Source organism: Corylus avellana, chromosome ca3, assembly GCF_901000735.1.
Source record: "Corylus avellana chromosome ca3, CavTom2PMs-1.0".
Classification (NCBI taxonomy): Eukaryota; Viridiplantae; Streptophyta; class Magnoliopsida; order Fagales; family Betulaceae; genus Corylus; species Corylus avellana.
The window spans coordinates 32,382,226-32,402,449 of record NC_081543.1 but is presented as its reverse complement, the minus strand read 5'-3'; the positions used below and the strand labels follow the sequence as shown (position 1 = coordinate 32,402,449).

The 20,224-nt window shown below is 36.9% G+C and overlaps 1 non-coding gene across 1 annotated transcript; it reads left to right on the top strand.

Annotated features, from left to right (window-relative positions):
• The first annotated feature begins 4,969 nt into the window (after window positions 1-4,969).
• On the top strand, window positions 4,970-5,109 carry LOC132176784 (small nucleolar RNA Z247). The gene has a single exon (XR_009439642.1). It is a non-coding gene; the product is annotated as a small nucleolar RNA Z247 (small nucleolar RNA).
• The last annotated feature ends 15,115 nt before the right edge of the window (window positions 5,110-20,224 follow it).

Sequence of the window (20,224 nt, the reverse complement as noted above, 5' to 3'; positions counted from 1 at the left end):
AACAAGCTACACATTTTGTCTTCATTGTTGAGGAAACTATGTGTTTATGAGTCTATGACACTTTTTCACAAAACAATTCCTCCTACCATAATAAATTTTTAAGGTCATTTTTATTTTTTTGTTGATCTTGGAAGAAAATTGACAATATTTTGATAGTTTAGGGTAGCATTGAAACAATTTATAACTTAGAGGGACATTGAGCACATAATAATAGTTCGAGAGAGTACGTATACTTTTTCAATCAATATATATATGGGAAAAATACATTTTAGCTCCTGAATTATCTCCCATTTTACACTTCAACCTCCAAACTTAAAAGTGACATTCGAGCTTCTCATAATACTATCGTGTGTCAAATTAGACATTTTTGCCTTTTCTCCCTTAAATACCTTTAAATTTATTAAAAATAACAATTTGAAAAAAAATTAAAATATTTTTTTTAAAAAAAAAACTAAAAACTCCAAAAATTGGTGACCATTTTTCATATTAGCCCACTTAATTTTTTTAAAGAGGAAAAAAAAAAAAAAGGTTTAATTTGACACGCTATATTAATATGTAATATCTCCATATCACTTTTTAAAATTTAAAAACATAATTATAAAATGGATGATAATTCTACTGCTAAATTATATTTTTCAATATCTATATATTAAACAACTTGATGTTTAGATTCACGTGCCATCCCATCCCACATCAGTCTCGTACAATTTCCGGGAACTTTCTTCCTTAGTTTTTCAAAACTTGCTTGCATGCGACTATTCCGTGTGAGGACAAGATAAAGGAAATTGTTATTTTTATTTTTTTTAATTTCTCTTGTTTTTATTGTTAAGGTTTTATCGTATCAAATTTTATTACTTTTAAAATACTACCAACTCCATATTTATTACTTCGATCAATACTTATCATTTTTTTTTTTATTGATATGAAAAAAATCCTAATCATTTAATTTGAAAAAAAAAAAAAAGGTTCAGGATTTGAGAAAATTTACATGATAGAATACTCCTAACAATTCTAAAGGACCTTGATTCATATATATATATATATATATATATCATCCACAGTAAGGGAAACATCCCTTTCATATATTCTATCAACAACTGAGATATTAAGCTTAGAAAAAAAATAAAAATAAAATAAAATAAAACTGAGATATTATCCCTTGAACATATTTCATAACACACAGAAGTTCCTAAAGTTTTACACTTGATGACAAAAGTGAAAAGGACGGCATCCACTGCATCTACTAGTGGGCCTTCTTTTGTCTCTAGTAGGGCCTATTTTAAATAATTTTGAAAATAATTTGTACTGATTTTTAGTGTTTTGAAGTCTGGACTTATTTTTAGTATTTTGCCTTGTTTGGGAATGCTATTTTTTGGTTTTGAACTCAATTCATTTTTTAGTTTTTTTTTTTTTGGTGTGAATATAGAGGAGAAAAAAGAGTTGAGATTATATTTGGATGGTAATTGATAAAATTAAATAAAAATTATAAAAATACATTTAATTTTAAAAAATTATTAAAATATTAAAGAAAACAAAATTAAATTTTTTTTTTAAAAAAAAATTAGGGACAATTTGAACCACCCCTAGGGGTGGCCAAACTACCACCAAGGGGTGGATCAGCCACCCCCAGGTGTCTAAAGGTGGTTGAGTTACCACTAGGGGTTGGATCGGCCACCCCCGAAACTAATGGGGGTAGTCGAGCCACCCCCAACAGTGATTTTGGGGTAGCTCGGCCACCCCAAAAACTGTTTGTGGGTGGTTGAGCCACCCCCAACGGCTACTTGGGCATGGTCAATTCACCCCTAGTGCGTGGATTGACCACCCCTGAAGCTAATGAGGGTGGTTCGGCCACCCCTAGCTGTTACTTGGAGGTAGTTTACCACCCCCAAATTAGATGGGTTGGGGGTGGCGATTAGCTTCGGCCTTCGGAGGAGGCCGATCCTCTCCTGGGGGGTGGATTAGTCACCCTCAGATTCTTAGGGGTGGTCCAGCCACCACCTGGGGTGTTTTGGCCACCCTAAATTTATTTTTTCAATCTTTATTTATAATTTTTATTAATTAGGTTGAAAATTTTTGAGTTAAGTTGAAAATTTTTGAGTTGAGTTGAGTTGAGTTTAAAAAATTGCCAAACATGAATTTCGAAAAAAATTGAGTTTGAGTTGGAAAATCTTGCTTTTCAAACAGGGCCTAGTATCTGGATTTTGAAGTCCAGATAGCGATTTGAGATAAGTGATTGTGGTTTATTAACCACACCATAGGGTGTGGTTAATAAACCACAATCGCTTATCTTAAATCGCTATCTGGATTTGCATATGCATGTTTGGATAATAAATTTTGTTAAAGGTATGTACACCCGTATTCCATGCATTATTGGAGAGTAATAAATTTCGTGGCCTATATGTCAAGTTTACAAGTTGTCCACAGAATAGGTAGACAGTTGCTTAAACTTTACACAATAACAGTTGACTTGTACATCCTTGAAGTATATATACTCTCTTTATCACTCACAAACCAAAACCAGAAGTTATATTCCCTTGCTTCCTCGCAGCATTAGAGAGCAATCAGTGTGATTTTCGCACCATTTTGCGTTAATTGGCAAAATGAAGAACATGTTTCTTCTTGTTCCATTTCTCCTTGCTTCAACTTTCTTCTTTTGCTTCGCAACGGTCGCTTTCGGAGCCATTAAGAATCCATTGCCGAAAGGAGAAGGTAAGCTGATAACAACACAGATGTATGATATTTAACCTGAATAAATCACAGTTTCAACTAATTTCACGGTGATGCATGCAATTAAAGTATTTTTCATCAGAAAAACGTGCAAATTTGATTGGTTGGATTTGATCATACCTTTTGCAGTGCAAGCCTTAAGTGAAATAGCGAATACGTTAAGGCTGGAGGGCCGGAATTTGAGCGAAGATCCATGCACCAGACAACAAGGATGGAACAAACCAGAAGAAGACACATATGAAGTAGTATCTATTGGCTGTACATGCAACGATAATCGCTCTGCGTGCAACGTTGTCAGCATGTAAGTCATATTTCTCTCCTATATATATATATATACTCCTTTCACATACGCATCCATCTACATATGTTTCATTGAGATTTTATTTTTTATTTATACTTTTTTTGTTTGAACACCTTTCTTCTTTTATATCTAGATTGTGTTTGGCAAACACCATCAAACACTATCACACTTTTCATCTTATTTTTCAAAAAATTTAATATAAAAACATTATTATTTTTTATATCACATCATTTACTTTTATTACTATTTTAATTAAAAAATAACTATAAAACAAAACATTTTTACTTTTCAATATTATTTTTTCACTTTTCTATATTAATTATTACGTTCATTTTTTTTCTTTACCAAACATGAACAATGCTTTGTAAAATTATGTTGTTTACCAAACAAGGCCCTCGTCTACAACTCTATTCTTTAATGAAAATTTATTACTAGCTATGGGAAATATTTACATAAAATAGCACTCAACTTTCATTTTGAACGAAAATACATTCACTTTACCAAAAAGTATCACCCGTACTTTCCAAAAAAAGTATCACCCATTCCCCCGTACTTTCCAACTTTGAAAATTGACACTCGAATTCTAAAAATTATTTAACAGTAACGCATACTATTTTTTGCTATTACTATATATTATAATAATGATAATAATAATTTATTTTTGTAATGTTTTTTTTTTTTTAAGCGACAAAAACGTACGGTTGCTATTTATTAATAATTTAATAGTAATTACTAATTAGCATGCCATGCCTTTAAACATCTAAACAATTAGTTTTTTATTTTTTATTATTATTATTATTTTTTAATAAAAGGACCACTTGCATTTCATTAAAACTAAATGAGAAAGAGCAATTAGTTCTTCCAAAATAATATCAGACATATAATTTGGGATTTCATCAATCTAAACCTTATCTATGACTCGCTTAATAGTCTCTTTGGCAAATACATGAGCTGCATTATTACCACAACGTCGTACATGTTCGATACTCCACTTGGGGATATAGGCCAAGATTACCCGTATATCATCAATCAGTTGGCCAAAAGATCGAGAAGTTGGTTCCCTAGCAGCTACCGCATCTACCACAAACTTGGCATCTCCTTCCAAACAGATATGGGGAAAACTCATTTCTCTACATAAACACCCAGACAAGTATGCACCCAATATTGGATCACATGAAGATAAGCATGCAGTTAGAATTTCAAATGAAGATAAAGTCTTAGATGAAGATAAAGCTACAGATCAAGATAATCAAACAATCTTATCATAATCCTCTTGTAGCAATAGAACACTAAGATTAGATTATATATTTGAATTAGATGTAGATATCTAAACAAATTGTATATCCTATGAGTTTATAAATACACAGCAACTGCACTACGTATTTAGTAGGCAGTAAATACATCAAAAACATAAAACTCCATATGGTATCAGAGCTTCAAATCGACTAACGTCGTTCATCTACAATGTCTACCTCTAGCTCCTATTCCGCAATTCCTTCCAACCTTCTTCCTTCCTCCCACATCAAACTCACTCGTGACAATCATCCATTCTGGAAAGCACAGATAGTTCCCACCCTTCAAGCCCATGAACTCTTTGGTCATGTTGATGGCTCACTCGAATGCCCTGCCAAAGAATTACCTGATTCCATCACAGGTATCATGAAGGCAAATCCTGCCTATGCCTCCTGGTATCAAAAAGACAAGGTGGTTCTATCCATCCTCATCTCCTCTCTCACCGAAGAGACTCTTGCCCATGTAATTGGTCTTGACAATGCTCGGGCAGTATGGAAAACTCTAGAGCAGCATTTTGCCTCACAATCCCAAGCACGTCTGCTTCAGACTCGAGTCCAATTGGCAAACCTCAAGAAAGGTTCTTCCTTAATAGCTGCTTATTTTCAGCGGACTCAAAGCCTCTCTCAATCTATGTCTGCTACCGGTCACCCCATTAAAGATGAAGATCTTGTTGCATACATCCTTGCTGGACTGAGCGTGGAATATGATCCACTTGTAGCATCCCTCACCACTCGGAATGACTCCATCTCTCTAGGTGATCTTTATGGGCACTTACTATCCCATGAATTGCGTTTGGAACAGCACCATACTGCAGTTGATTTGTCTATTTCCACAGCAAATGTTGCTCAGCGCAATCAATCTGGCTCTTACAGATCTGGCCGAGGCTCAACAAATTCAATCGGGGGCTATTTTTCGTAAAACTCAAATCGCAGTAGAGGCAGGGGGCGTGGCCGTGGTCGACGCTCATATCAGTCATCAGGATCTAATCAAAATGGATCTCAGCGCCTCATCTGCCAGGTGTGTCAACGTCCAGGACACTCAGATGCTACATGTTGGCACCGATTTGATCATGCGTACCAATGTGACACATCCCAACTTGGTGCTTTTATGGCATCTACACAACTGCCATCTGATCAGCAATGGTATCCCGATACTGGTTCCACAAGCCATATCACAAATGACTTGCACAATCTCAACATAAGAGCAGATGAGTACCTTGGCAGTGAGCAGATCCGAGTTGGTAATGGCCAAGGTTTGCGTATTCACCATACTGGCCTTGCATCTCTTAAATCTCCTCATAATACTTTTTATTTACCTTCATTATTACATGTTCCTGCTATACAGAAAAACCTTATCTCTGTCAATCAATTTACAACTGATAACAATGTGTTTCTTGAGTTTCATCCTCGTTTTTTTCTGTGTTAAGGATATCCCCACCCGTCGTCTACTACTCCGCGGCCCAAGTAAAGAAGGGTTGTACTCTTGGCCTTCCAAACACTCCTCTCCTACGTCTGAACTTGCTGCATTTGTTGGTGAGAGAGCCTCGGTAGATCAATGGCACAACCGTCTGGGTCATCCTGCTTTATCCATTGTTCGTCAAGTTCTTGCTTCCAATAAGCTGCCCGTTTACCCCTCCAAAGCCACAGCTGTGTGCTCCTCTTGTCAAATGGGCAAAAATCATCGTCTGCATTTTTCAAATTCATTGTCTAAGTCTAGTCGTCCATTACAATTATTATTTCTTGATGTATGGGGTCCTTCTCCAATGCCTTCAATCAATAATAATCGATATTATCTCTGCATTGTGGATGACTACAGCAAATACACTTGGCTTTTTCCTATCAATATGAAATCTGATGTTACTCATGTATTTCTAAGGTTCAAAACTATGGTTGAAAATTTTTTCTCATATAACATTGCATCGGTTCAAAGTGACAATGGTGGAGAATTTCTCCCACTTCACAACAAACTCACCTCCATTGGAGTTTCCTATCGTTTTAGTTGTCCTCACACTCATCATCAAATGGGATCCGTAGAACGTAAGCATCGCCATATCGTTGACACAGGCCTAGCTCTATTGGCTCATGCATCGGCACCGCTTTCTCTATGGGATGATGCATTTCAAACATCCTGCTACTTGATAAATCGTCTCCCATCCCCTGTCACCAAAAACAGAACACCATTTGATATCCTCTTTCAAAGTCCTCCTGATTATCAATTTTTGAAAATATTTGGCTGTGAATGTTGGCCATTTCTCAGGCCTTATAACAACAACAAGTTCTCTTTCTGATCTCAGTCATGTGTGTTTATTGGTTACAGCAAAAATCATCATGGTTATAAGTGTCTCAATGTTAAATCTGGACGTGTTTACATTGCTCGACATGTCATATTTAACGAATCCTCCTTCCCTTTTGCCAATTTCACTCCATCAAAATCAGCTCATTCTCCAACTGTTATCATTCCTCCTATGCCTTCAAGTAGCATTTCTGCAGACTCCACATCTGCCATGTCTGAGCCTGTCGTCAACTCCAATCAAGATATACCCTCCCCACCTCCATCTCCCCCATCCGTTCCTTCCTCGGACTCTCCATCACTGCTAGTGGCTCCGCCACGTGTTCACCCAATGACCACATGCTCACAAAATCAGATTTACAAGCCCAAGTCATTTTTTGATGGAATTGTGCGGTATCCAGCCCCAACGGCCTTAACTGCATCTCTCTCTAAGTCTGAAGTTGAGCCCATATGCTTCTCAAGTGCAGTAAAATATCCTGAATGGAGAACAACCATGAATAAGGAGTTTGATGCCCTTCTTCAAAATGGAACCTGGTCACTTGTTCCCGCTTCTCCCTTTATGAACATTGTTGGGTGCAAATTGGTGTTTCGCATCAAACGAAAAGCTGATGGTAGTATTGAGCGATACAAAGCCAGGTTAGTTGCCAAGGGGTTTCATCAACAACCTGGAATAGACTTTGATGAAACGTATAGCCCGGTTGTCAAACCAATAACCATACGCACAGTGTTAACCATTGCCGTGACTGCTGGCTGGCCTATACATCAAATTGATGTAAGCAATGCATTTTTGCATGGGGTTCTTTAAGAAGATGTTTACATGTCACAGCCACCCGGGTTTTTTCATCCAAAATTTCCCAATGCTGTTTGTAAGTTATGGAAAGCTTTATATGGCCTTAAGCAGGCACCTCGAGCCTGGTTTTCTCGTCTAAGCACAAGGTTACATGAGCTGGGATTTCATGGGTCGAAGTCAGATTCATCTCTGTTTATGCTTCACAATTCTACACTAGTTATTTATGTCTTAATTACGTTGATGACATTATAATTACTAGTCCTAACCGTGGTGCTATATCTCAGCTAATACAAGATCTTAACTCTGAATTTGCTCTAAAAGATTTGGGGCCTCTTCATTTTTTTTAGGTGTTGAGGCTACATGGGAAAATGGAGGTCTTCGACTATCTCAACAACGTTATATCAGTGACTTGCTCAACAAAATCAATATGTCACAAGCCAAACCAATTGGCTCTCCAATGTCGTCGTCTGCAGTATTGAGCAAATTCATGGGCACCACCATGACTGATCCATCTCTATACAGGAGCACTGTAGGATCCCTCAAGTACCTCTCTTTGACACGGCCAGACATTGGCTTTGCTGTAAATAAAGTCTCCCAGTTCATGCAGGATCCTAGAGATGTTCACTGGTCTGTTGTAAAAAGAATATTACGGTACCTAAAGGGCTCTTTTGACCATGGTCTTTATATTCACAAGAAATCTACATCAGCCCTTGTTTCATACTCCGACTCTGACTGGGCAAGATGTCCAGACGACAGATGCTCAACCTCAGGGTATTGCATCTTCCTTGGCAGAAACTTATTGACATGGAGCTCCAAGAAACAGCCTACTGTATCTCGTTCAAGCACTGAATCCGAGTACAAGGCCCTTGCAAACACAGCCGCTGAATTGATTTGGTTGCAGTCTCTCTTTGGTGAACTTGTAATACCTCTTTCACGTGCTCCTATCCTCCATTGTGATAACATTGGTGCCACATATCTCACATCCAATCCTATATTTCATGCTAGAACGAAGCACATAGCGATTGATTATCATTTTGTTAGGGATCGAGTCGCAACAAAACAGTTGGAAGTCCAGTTCTTATCCAGCAAAGACCAAATAGCAGACATTCTTACCAAGCCTCTTGCAACTCTACGGTTCACTCTTCTCAAAACCAAGCTTAACGTTCAACCATCCACGTTGAGCTTGAGGGGGTGTATTGGATCACATGAAGATAAGCATGCAGTTAGAATTTCAAATGAAGATAAAGTCTTAGATGAAGATAAAGCTACAGATCAAGATAATCAAACAATCTTATCATAATCCTCTTGTAGCGATAGAACACTAAGATTAGATTATATATTTGAATTAGATGTAGATATCTAAACAAATTGTATATCCTATGAATTTATAAATACAGCAACTGCACTACGTATTTAGTAGGCAGTAAATACATAAAAAACATAAAACTCTATACCCAAAGCCTCAGCTGCAGTGGCATTCAAGAAGCCCATCTTCGTAGAGCATTGCGCGGTTATAACTTTCCCCACATGATTCCTCACAATCACACCAACTCCAATTCGACCATTGGATTTATCCAAAGCAATGTCCCAATTCACTTTTAACCAACCACTGGCAAAAGCTATCCACCGTATAGGATCACTCCTCCCAGCATCACCCCATTGCTTGGATCATTGCTGGTTGGCCTGCATATATTCCTCCACTCCACTAACCGTGAGTCTTACAATTACATTAGGATGAATGAATTTGCCATCATGGATCCACCCATTTCTTCTTTTCTAGATATTACGAGCAACTCCCACAAACACTTGTAAAGCTTTAGCATCACATTTTTCTAGCAGACCTTCAACAACGTGAAGGAAACTATGACCTCTGCACCAACTCTTCTGGAACTGTCGACTCATGGAGCTCCACAAGTCTTTTGCTGACTCGCAGCTCCACAATATATGGGGTGTAGTTTCTTCTTCCATACCACAAATGGAACACATCGGATCCTCAATCACCTTTCGGCGCACCAGATTTTCCTGAGTAGGTAACAAATCATGGCATGCCCTCCAAAAGAACATTTCCATGCGTTTGGGATCCCCAACTCCCACACCGTGCGCCATATTGTACTTTCCTCGTTTCGCTTGGATCCTTCCGCACTTGACTGACACGTACATTCTTTCCACAAATGGTTCACACTTCGTACAGAAAATTCACCATTTAATGTCCCTCTCAATATTAGCTGATCAGGTTGATTGGTGTTACTAAGAGGAATAGTAAGAATGGCTTTAACTTCTTCATGCCAGAAGAGCTCCTTCAATTTGTATTACAATCAATAAGTTCCTTCACTTTTGCATCGTGAGGTAACAGAGACTTAGGTGATTGGATTGAATAAGTATATGGAATAGTTACCCATCTGCTGCCCCAAATGTTCACCTTAGCTCCATTACCTATTCTCCAAATAAGGCCATTACGAATCAGCTCACTAGCTCCCACAATTACCCAAACCTGCGTCAAGAACCTCAATATCCGGATAATACTTGGCTTTTAAAATTTGAGCAGTAAGGCTCTCAGGAACTTTCTACAATCTCCATGCTTGCTTGGATAGGAGAGCTTTATTGAAAACACTAATATCTCTGAAACCCATCCCTCCCATTGCTTTTGAGAGGCACATCATTTCCCATTTCATCCAATGTATACCGTTCTCTTTTTTATTGGTACCCCACCAAAACTTTTGCATAAAAGAATTAATCTTTGTACAAAAGCCTTTAGGGAGCTGAAAAATAGACATACAACAAGTAGGTATCGCTTGGATTACTGCTTTGAGCAAAATCTCCTTTCCTGCCTGAGAGAGAAGCTTGAGCTTTCAATCTTGCAAAAGCTTTCATACCCGGTCTAGGATAGTTTGAAATGCTTTTGTTCTTGACTTCCCCACAAGAGCTGGGAGCTCCAAGTACTTGTCATATCGCTGAGTAGATGAAATTCTTGCGACCTCAATAATTTGTTGTTTGTCCTCCAAGGGAGTATTTCTGCTAAAGAAAATAGCAGTTTTATCCCTATTGATATATTGGCTCGACGCATGCTCATAAATGGTCAATAATTTCTTCATTCTATTCGAATGACGGAGATTTGCTATGCAAAAAGCAAACTGTCATCTGCAAAGCAAAGATGATTGATATGAGGCCCCCGTTTGGAAGTAAGGACCCCGCTCAATAAACCCTTTCTATCAGCTCGGGTAAGAAGAGAACTAAGAGCTTCGGCACATATGAGAAAAAAGTATGGCGATATGGGGCCACCTTGTCTTAGGCCACGGGTCGGATTAATGCGACCCCTTGGAACATCATTAATAAGAACATCATGTGAAGCTGTTTGAACACACATGGATATCAACCAAATCCATTTTGAATCAAACCCATTTGCTGCATCACGGCTATTAGAAAGCTCCATGCCACTTTGTCATAAGTTTTACTCATGTCTAGTTTAACAGCCAAAAATCCCTCCTTACTCCACTTATGAGTGTGCATTGTATGGAGAGTTTCATACGCCACTAATATATAATCAGAAATTAAGCGCCCTGGTAAGAAAGCACTTTGATAAGGAGAGATTAAACTTGGCAGCACCTGTTTAATTCTATTTGCTAGGACCTTAGAGATGAGCTTGTAGAGTACATTGCACAAGATTATAGGCCGGAAATCAGTCATACACCGTTTAAGCACAACTTTACACACCTCTTCGCCCATAATGGCCCAGTTTTGTTGGAAGAAGCATGCTGGCAGCCCATCAGGTCTTGGAGCTTTAAAGGGTGCCATTTGATGCATAGCGAGACTCACTTCTTCAGTAGAGAATTCCTTTGTGAGAGAAATATTCTGCTCTGGTGTTACTCACACCTCAATAGCTCTCAAGCACTTCGTTAATCCTTCAGATGCTTCAGAAGAAAACAGGGTGCTAAAGTAATTTATAAAAGCATTCCCAATCTCTTCTTGGGTGTCCCACTGCTGCCCCCTCTCATCAAGAATCATTGAAAGCATGTTGTGCTTCCTCTTCTGGTTGGCACATGCTTGGTAGTATTTGAAGTTTTGTCTCCAAATTTCAGCCACGATTCCTTCGCTCTTTGACACCACTTAAGGTCCACTTGATCGACTTTCAAATTCAGCTCGTGTTGTAACTGAGCTAGCACAGCTGAGTCTTGTTGTCCCTCCAATCCCTACAACTCTAAAAGCCTCTGTTTGAGTAGGTTTATCTCCTTCTCCGGTGTCCCACTTGTAGCTTTGTTCCACCAAACCAATTCCTTTCTGCAGTCTCCCAATTTATTACACAAAGCCGGCTAGCTCCCCTCAATCAACTTCTTGGCTTGCTAGACTTTTTTAATCAAAGAAGGGTCTTCTTGTGTTAAACCCCAACTTGCTTCATAGCAAAAACCACGCTTCCTTGGCCCTACATTAACCTTGGGTATAATCTGCACTATCAGTGGGGAATGATCCGAGGACAAAACCACCTCAATAAAAATGGTCACTTCAGGAAACAAAGCACATAATTCTTTATTTGCAACTACTCGATCCAGTCGTTCCTTTATGAAGAAAGAACCTTCTCGACAGTTGCTCTAGGTGAATTTTGGGCCATGGTATCCTAAATCAGACAGTTTACAATCCTCCAATGCATTCTTGAAAGTCTCCATCTGGCTACTTGATCTCACCGCACCTCCAACCTTTTTTGTTGAGTCCAAAATTTCGTTAAAATCCCCAGCATACACCCAAGGCATGGGTTTGGTGCCAATGAGGAAATGAATAAGGTCCCAACCCTCAAAGCGTTTGTGCACTTCTGGATAACCATAGAAACCTGTAAACCTCCAGGGAGTTTGAGTTCCAAACACTATAACAAGGGCTTGTATGTGACTTTTGCTATAGCTTTGTATTGATACTCCCACCTCATCCGGCCATAAAAGAGCAACGTCACCACTTTTGCCCACGCAATCCACCACAAGCATGCTTGTAAAACCAAGCTTCTACTGAATCCACTCCATCTTCTCCTTCCGTAACTTGGTTTTCATAAGGAAAACAAACAAGTTTTTATTCTTCACCAATCGGAGAAGATCACGAATTGTTTGGGGGTTCCCAAGCCCCCGACAGTTCCAACTTAAAACATTCATTGCGGTCGGCGAGGCTGTTTAACAGCCGCCGCCACTCTCGATCGTATAACATGTGTTTTTCCTGGTTCCCCAGCATTAACTTGGTGGAATAGAGCACCATCCTTAGTTGTCTTCCTTCTCCATTGCTTCCTAGTCCCGGAATCCCCTCCGTGACCATCCACAACTTCTTGCTTACGTTTGCCCAATTGAGCTGGAACACCATTCTGTTGGAAGCATTGTCCAGACCTGGCAAGTCTTTCCCACGTTAGAACTGTGTTTCCTGAGACACCTTCGTGCATGGCTAGCCCCTTTGACACTTTCTGGGCCCCTTCAGAAATTTTTAGCCCATCCCAACTACCTCATTTGCCTTTTCTGAACTTCCATGCTCTGTTGGGCTCTTACTTGCAACAACCCGGCCTGCTTGGTGGGAACCCAATAGATTATCCTCCACAAATTGACTTGCAATATTCCACGTGCCTTTACTCCCCATATGTGAGCCAGCTGGCACAAAGATATTTTCCTTCCTTCCTCCATCGCAGATCCCGGCTTTCCAGCCTCCAGATATTGTATCCCATATATTCTGTTATCATTACACCTGGAACTGTTGATTGCACCACAAACACAACCCATTAGATTTAGAGGCAAGGCTGCAATGAGGAATGAAACTATAAAGTGAATTTAAGGGGCAAACTATAGTGAATTTTATTTATTTATTTTTTTGTATGGGCCAAAGTTTTTTTTTTAAAAAAAAAAGAAAAAAAAAGGACATAAGCTGTGTTTTTTTAGTAAGTTTAAAAGCTCAAAAAGGCATTGTTAACAAAATTTTTTTGGAGAAACTTCACAAATGACTCCTGAATTACCACGCGATTTGAAAAGAGTTTTCAAGTTTTAAAATATCTCAATTTCACCACCTGAACTTTCATTTTGATACAATCTATCCCCCTCCGTAAGTTTTTGGACATTAAAAGTGATAAAATAACCTTTATATACCTGAAACTTTTATAAAATTCCAAAATTATCCTTAATTTCAATTTTTAGTTTTATTTTTATTTTTTTATTTTTATTTTTATTTTTTATTTTTATTTTATTTTTTTTATTTTTTATAAATTGAATGGTAATTTGGACTTTTTAGTGGTTTCCATTAGGGTTTAACGGCAAAAATTAACGGAGGGGGGTGAAATTGAGAGTTTTTGAAATTTGCGAGGGTCTTCTCAAATCGTATAGTAGTTCAAGGGTCTTAAGTGAAGTTTATTTCTCTAAAACCAAGCACCAGCATGAGCAACTAATTCTGTAATAGGGTGTTGATGTAGCCCTTTCCAAGTAACAATGATTTAATTATATTTTAATTTGAGATTTTCTATATGCATGATGGTTGTATAACTATGAGAATTGATTTTAATGTTTATATTCAATCATTATGAAATTCTTCTCTTATCTTAGAAAGCTTTTTATATTGATTGAACTCAATCCTTCATATTTTCTTTGATTATATGAATAATTGTTATACAACGGTTTTAATTGACATATGATCAATAGGATTTGATAGGCCATGCCTAGGGAAGACGGATTTATCTACACCCTAGTTTAGTGTAATTTAAGTAGACAATTCGTACTAACCTAAGATGAGTTATATTTATCCATTGATTGTGTGTAACTAATTAAGATATTTGATAGTCCATACCTAGGGAAGACGGACTGTACCGCATCTAGAAGTTTGGCAAATAGTCTGTGCCAACCGAAGATGAATTATACTTATTTCTTAATTATGGTATTTTCTTGACTACTCAAGTGAGACGAGCTCTATATCATGCATAGTATGAATTTCTCTTGTTAATTTATGAATGACCATTGTTATGCGCTTAGTAGTGAAATCAACCCCCTATTCTCCCTCTCATCATAATCTACTTTTGCTTTATTTTATGCATTTACTTTATAAATCCAAAAACAAATAATCATCTTTTAATTAAGTTATTTTTAATTCTGAAAAACTTGATAACAACCCTGTGCAGTCCTTTAAGATTCGACATCCTCAATATAGCCATATCTTACAAGAATTCGTCCTATTGCGAGTAGTATTTTATTATTGATATTTTTGCACACAAAAAGACCACTTCAATTTTTTGCACATGGCCCACAACAGCCTCCTTCTAGCTTGATCATTGGCTGCAATGTTTAACATACAGAGTAATGCTTTATATCATCATTCAGTCACTTTCATCTTTTAAAAGCCTATATGGTTTGATCTCTCAAAATATTTCATGCATGAAGATTAATTTTTTATTGACCACACCACATAAACATTAAAAATCAAAGAAAAATAAGGCGATAAAAAGAATTACTCGAATATAAAAACTTTTTTTTTAAACATAGAAACGAAGGCGGGGCCTGCCAATTGCATTTGATAGTGGGACTAAATGAATGCTACGCTTACAATATATATATATTTTTTTAAAAAAAACTCTTACAAAGTGATGTGGGACAACATGATTGAGAAATAGATGAATCCAAATTTGAGAAATTCAATCATATTGTTCCACAATTTTTTTTTTTTTTTTAAATATTTTGTAAATTTAACATTTTTCAAATTCATTATCTTTGACTTTCAGGGTCTATTTGGCGAAGGACCTTAATGGCCCGCTACTATTCTTAAAAAAATTCAACTTCCAAACATTTTTTCTTTCTATACTCACATGTCACATATATTATATTATATTAAAAGAGTTTTTATTAAACTAAAACTTTTGGGTAATTAAATATATAGATAACTACTTAAATAAAAGGTTTTCACCCTTGGTGTTTCATCAAAAGTTGTCTCTCTCAATGGAATGAAGCAACGTTTTATTATGAATAAGGGTTTTGATCTATCTATTATAAATAAGGGTGTGATTTTCTATCAGACACAACATTAACGTGTGAAACAGATATGTCAAAACTCTATTCATTAATTACTCTCCATTTAGGCATATTGCGAGGGTTCCTAGATTCTACAGATTCACAAACATTTAGATTTGGTTCTCCAATTCAAACAATAATGGCTAGAGATTAGTGTTTTTATTTTTTGTTTAAATGTTAATATTCTCCCAAATTATTAGATTAGTGGTATCAGAGCCTACTTGCCATGTTGTTTAGTATGGATTTGTTGATTGTTTCTTGAGTGATTTATTTATCTGTTTTGAGATTTTTTTATTTTATTTTTTGATTTCAAGTTTCAAAATGGGTATGGTTTGGCCGAATTTTTTATCTTTAATGTTTAATGATGCTTTTGTGGCTTTTGTGGCCTTGGAGATTAATTTTACGGGTTTTAATTTCGTAAAATATAATATTTTCAACCAATTTTTGAGTACTCTTAACCATATATTCGCCAATTTGTGAGTATTTTTCAACCATTATTTTTGTTTAGGTTTAATATTTGTTTATTCAATAAATACAATTCTATACTGTTCTAAAAAATAATTATTTGATGCTTATTTAAATCCCATCTGATCTTTTATTTTGTTGAGCACAAATATTTATTAAAGTATTATGCTTGGGATATTTTGTGATCAATATAAAGATTGAAGTTTTATGGTGCCATTATAAAGCAGTGAAAATCAAAGATGATCTTTTCAAAAAAAAAAAAAAAAAAAAATATAAAAAATGATAATCAAAGTAATAAAAATCTTGTAAAAACTTCATAGATAAATTTTTGGCATCTATATGGCAATTAGATATTATTGAAGTTGTAATTATTATTGTATTTTTAAGAATAGCCACAACCTCCTAATTTTTAATCATACGCAAAATAAAACATCTATATTGTAATTAATTCATAAATATAATGACTTTTCCCCACATGGAGGTTATTATTTTTATTTAATTAGAATAAGATGGTAAATTTGGCAATAAAAATATATTTTTTTTAGGCCCACACGTACATGAAATTTTTTTATTTATTATTGTTCAAATTTACTAGTTTTATTAAAAAAAAAATTATTTAGTAAATTTATGTGTGATTTAATCTTTGCTCATAGGTAGGTTGAAATTTATTATTAAATTAACATTAGTTAATTTAAATAAAGTTATTTCATAACATTAAAGTATCTTATTTTTTTGATCATTAATGTATGCATTTTTACTGCTTTAATTATCGGTATTCTGTGTTCCAATACTTTCTAGTGATAATTAAAAAAAATATTTGTCTCCAGTGAGGCATGAGAGGTTCATTAATCAATTTAAGCCATTGGCCTTTTGTGCTTAAGAGTTACGGAACCTTTTTTTTTTGGGTCAATTACTAAGTGAACTTTAGTCATGGATTTGATATTCAGGAAACTCATTAGTTTACCAATTTCTTTATTCGAGAGTTGGCTCCACTTCCACGAGGCTTTATACATATTTAAACAATACCACGTGAGATTTAAGACACTCGAAGTTTCAAACCTCCAACCGGGACTTGATTGGAACTTGCCTAGGACCTAATCGAGACCTTCTTGGGACTCAACTGAGACCTTCTCGAGACCCGACCAGACCCTGCTAGGACTCGCTTGGGACCCCATCCAAGACCCGATTGGGTTTAAAGCTTCACGGCACCCCCAAAGCTTCAAGTGGCTCCGCCACTGCCTGCCCGGGACCCGATTAGGACCCCACCGGGACCCACTCAGGACCTGACTGGGACCCCACCAGGACCTAGTTAGGACACCACTAAGACTCGTTCGGGACTCCACTTGGATCCGGTTGGGACTTGCGGGACTTGGTTAGGTCATCGCCGGCCGCCGGGACCTGGTCGGAACATTTTCGTAATTTAAAGTTTAATTATTTTGCTTTAAAATAAATAGCACACGACTTCTTTTTCTTTTTCTTTTGTAAACTGTCATATACGTTTTAGCCGTTGACCCCTTCGCTAGTCTCAAACCATGAGGGGCGCACTTGGCTTTGCTCCAAAGAACTGTTTGGGCTCATCTTGTCGTCACAGGAGAGAGCTACCGGGATGAGGGGCTTTCCTAGGTGAAGGTCACCTCAGCTGATGGTCCACACCTTCTCATAATTAACCATCATTCGGTGTGGCCGCCTTGTTATCCAAACAAACATATGGAATCTAGATCATAACACTATGGACTTAATTTATATGAGCATCTTGCTGTTTTAAAGCTTTTTATGAGCTTTTTTAGATGAGTTTAATCCAATTTTTGAACAAAATACTTTTTGTAAATTGAATTCTCATATATAAAAAAAAAAAGACATCTATTTATAAACATTTTTTCAATACCAGTAAATTAAAAAACAAAAAACTACAAAATACAATTGAATTGAATTATATCCTATAAAAAGGAAAAAAATACAAATGAACAGACTTTAATTGCCTTGAGATAATGTCCATAGCTGGATAGTGGACACATAAGGTCAATTTAAGGTTTTATTGATATTTCAAACCACCAAGCCAAATTAGCCAATACTAAATGTGACGCTGGAGAATAAATTAAAGTATATTTATTATATATTTTTTTTTATTTTTTATTTTTATTTATTTATTTTTTAAATAAGGATTAGGGTTTTCCTTTTCTATTAGGATTATGTTTTTTTTTTTTTCCAATTAGGATTGATTTTTCTTTTCTTTGTTTAATTAGGAGGAACCTAGCCTATATAAAGGTACATAGTCTTTGTTATTTTTAAATTTAGTTTGAACTATCAACTAAATTTAAGTCTTTTAGAGTTATTTCTCTGTTTGCTTATTTGGGGCAATTATAGTTTTTCTCTTCTCTATTTGTTATTTTCTCTCTTCCTGAATTACCCTTTTAATCTTCAATTCTTAGTTTCTGCTGCTATCATACGTTGTTAGAACAATCTTAGTTTTGCCCCGGCGTCAGTTGGTATCAAATCTTAGCATCTTCTTGGGGAGAATTTTTCTTAAGTTTTTATGGTTGGTGCTTGTGGTTATGGTCAACGTGGGCAGGTTTCGAATGAGGAAGTCCAGTACCATGAGCGTGATTTACGAGACATGATGATTGAAGATTTGCAGAGGCAGGTTGTGCATCTAACGGCGCAAAACGCGGAGAGGGATCGCGATTCAGAATCTAATTTTGAGAACCTGTATCACAATCTTGTTCTGGTTCAGGAACAACGTGTTCGAGATGAGCGGCATGGAGGCTTGGGCTTCAAAGTTGAGCTTCCAGAATTTTCTGGCACTTTACAAGCCAAAGGCTTCATTGATTGGTTGCATGAAGTAGAGAGGATCTCCAATTATAAGGAGGTTCCAGGTCGCATGAAGGTGAAGCTTGTCACCATCAAACTAAAGGGTTGCGCATCTGCTCGGTGGGAGTAGGTAAAGTGATCGCGGGATAGACAAGGCAAGTCGAAGATTTGTGATTAGGATAAGATGAAGGGACAATTTTTACACTTCAGATACACACATATATTATTTCAGCGGCTTCATACGCCGAGACAAGGTGCTAAATCTATTGATGATTACATTGAAGATTTCTACCAGTTGGTTGCTTGAAATGACTTGTCGTAGACTGAGAAGTAGTTGGTGGTGCAGTACCTGGGCGGTTTGCGGCAGTCCTTACAAGACGTCCTTAGTCTCCACTCAATTTGGAAGGTTTCTGAAGCCTACCAATGTGCCTTGATTAAAAGCAGCTAGCTAGGAATAATACCAGATCTGCATTGAGAGGATATCAGAATACACGAGGAACCCGTCCGTAGGAGCCTCATCTTGATCCTCAACCTATGCAAGGTTAGAGTTCTAATTCCAACATTCGTTGTTTTAGATGTAGGGAGCATGGTCATCGATTGAAAAATTGCCGAAAATCTGCTAGTAGAACGGTTAAGAATCTCTTGATTGAGGATGAGATAATAGAAGAGCAAGTTGACATCGGAGATCCTGTTTTTGATGAAGTTGATGACGGGAATATTTTGTATGGAGATGGGAACGAGACTCTTGTTGTCAGAAAAAGCTTGCTCACCCCAAAAGATGATTCTGAAGAAGATTGGTTAAGAACCAATATTTTTCATACCACCTGCACAATCGTAGAGAAGGTTTGCGAGCTTATTATTGACAGTGGTAGTTGTGAGAATGTGGTGTTAGAGGATGCAATTAAGAAGTTTCAGCTGAAGACTGATTGTCATCCAAAACCACACAAATTGTCATGGTTGAAAAAAAGGAGTGAGGTAACAGTAGATATGAGGTGTTTGGTACCTTTTTCAATTGGTAGAAAATATTTTGATAATGCATGGTGCGATGTAGTGTGTATAGATGCATGCCATTTATTATTGGGCAAGCCTTGGTAGTATGATCGAATTGTTATCTTTGATGGGTGACGAAATACCTATACCTTGACCATCAAGGGAAAGAAGTTGGTGTTAGCACCTTGACGAGGAGTCATTCATGCACTAGTGATTGAAAAGAGCACTAATCTCCTATCAATGTCTCGATTCCTAGAGGAAGCAGAAGAAGAGAGAGTTGTATTTTCCTTGATGACGTATGAAGAGGGTGCCAGCGTAGATAATGAAGTGCCAATAGAGTTACAAGAGGTGTTTATAAAGTTTGTTGATTTGATTCCAGAGAATCTACCCCCTAGTTTGTCACCCATGAGTGATATACAACACCACATTAACCTTGTGCCAGGGTCAAGCTTGCCAAATTGTCCAATTTATCGCCTTAGTCTGAAGGAATTTGAAGAATTGCAACACCAAGTGATAGAGTTGCTCGAAAGAGGTTACATCTAAGAGAGCTTGAGTCCATAT